The following is a 2,130-nucleotide window of genomic DNA, read 5'->3' on the forward strand; positions in this document are numbered from 1 at the left end:
TGCAGGAGGAGGCCATTCGTCCCTTCGAGCCAGCACCGCCATTCAATGTGATCATGGCTGATCATTCTCAATCAGTACCCCCGTTCCCGCCTTCTCCCCATACCCCCTGACTCCGCTATCCTTAAGAGCTCTATCTAGCTCTCTCTTGAATGCATTCAGAGAATTGGCCTCCACTGCCTTCTGAGGCAGAGAATTCCACAGATTCACAACTCTCTGACTGAAAAAGTTTTTCCTCATCTCCGTTCTAAATGGCCGACCCCTTATTCTTAAACTGTGGCCCCTGGTTCTGGACTCCCCCAACATTGGGAACATGTTTCCTGCCTATAACGTGTCCAACCCCTTAATAATCTTATACGTTTCGATAAGATCCCCTCTCATCCTTCTAAATTCCAGTGTATACAAGCCTAGTCGTTCCAGTCTTTCAACATATGACAGTCTATTTTTATTGCTTTTTCAAATAATATACAAAAACTTTTAACATAACATAAAATAACTTAACATAACAAGGCACATCAACTGCAAGGTCACTTTTAAGCACCTAAAGGCAAAATGAAGAGGGTACAGAGGAGATTTACTAGAATGTTGCCTGGGTTTCAGCACTTAGGCTAGAGAGAGAGGTTGAACAGGTTGGGTCTTATATATATATATATATATAAACTGCTCCCACCTTTAATAACCTAACCAGACAATAATCACAATGAAAATAAAGACAGTCAGCAGTTCACTATAAGGCCTCAGTAAAATCTTTCCCCTCCAGAAATTTCATAAACGAGCCCCAAATCTTTTCAAAAGTGTCGTATTTCCCCCTTAACTATATATGTAAGTTTCTCCAAAGCAAATTTTTAAAAAAATAATTTAAAAATTTTGGTTTCCTCCCACACTCCAAAGATGTACAGGTTTGTAGGTTAATTGGCTTAGTATAAATATAAATTGTCCCTAGTGTGTGTAGGATAGTGTTAATGTGCGGGGATCGCTGGTCGGCGCGGGTTCAGTGGGCCGAAGGGCCTGTTTCCGCGCTGTATCTCTAAACGTAAACTAACCTAAAAGCTTTTCACTGTACCTCTGTACACGTGACAATAATAAGCTAAACTAAACCATCCAGTACAAAGGAGCCATCCACTCAATGTTTAGAGTTTAGAGGTGCAGTGTTGAAACAGGCCCTTCGGCCCATCGAGTCCACGCCGACCACCGAACACCCATTCACTAGTTCATAGAAACATAGAAACGTAGAAAATAGGTGCAGGAGTAGGCCATTCGGCCCTTCGAGCCTGCACCGCCATTCAATATGATCATGGCTGATCATCCAGCTCAGTAACCTGTACCTGCCTTCCCTCCATACCCCCTGATCCCTTTAGCCACAAGGGCCACATCTAACTCCCTCTTAAATATAGCCAATGACCTGGCCTCAACTACCTTCTGTGGCAGAGAATTCCACAGATTCACCACTCTCTGTGTGAAAAAACTTTCTCATCTCGGTCCTAAAAGACTTCCCCCTTATCCTTAAACTGTGACCCCTGGTTCTATGTTGTCCCAACTTTGCAAGGGTCAATTTACAGAAGCCAATTAACCTAAAAAACCTGCAAATCTTTGAATTTAAATCTCTTTCTTGATAAATCACTGTGGCAACCAGCTTTAATTAAACATTCTTGATACATTGACCATTACCATGGTTTGTAACAATGTTAATTTTCATCTTGTTCTGTAGTGTTCTCAATTAATCATAAAAGTAGCACGCCATTATACGTGTCTGAAGAAGGGTCTCGACCCTAAACGTCACCCATTCCTTCGCTCCAGAGATGTTGCCTGACCCGCTGAGTTACTCCAGCATTTTGTGTCCAAATGCCATTATGCCTCCTGGTCAGTTTCTAAAGTTGGACAATATTTGAGGAGTTGTTTCACTGATTTTCTTTTATTACACTCACTTGGGTTGTAGTTGCAGGTAAATCTGAGAACTTCTTTAGACTTTAAACATTAGAGATCGAGTGCGGAAACAGGCACTTTGGCCTCTCGGTGAATGCATGTTCTCCCTAAACAGTATCAGTCCGAAGAAGGGTCTCGACCCGAAACGTCACCCATTCCTTCTCTCCAGAGATGCTGCCTGACCCGCTGAGTTACTCCAGCATTTTGTGT

Source organism: Rhinoraja longicauda, chromosome 37, assembly GCF_053455715.1.
Source record: "Rhinoraja longicauda isolate Sanriku21f chromosome 37, sRhiLon1.1, whole genome shotgun sequence".
Classification (NCBI taxonomy): Eukaryota; Metazoa; Chordata; class Chondrichthyes; order Rajiformes; family Arhynchobatidae; genus Rhinoraja; species Rhinoraja longicauda.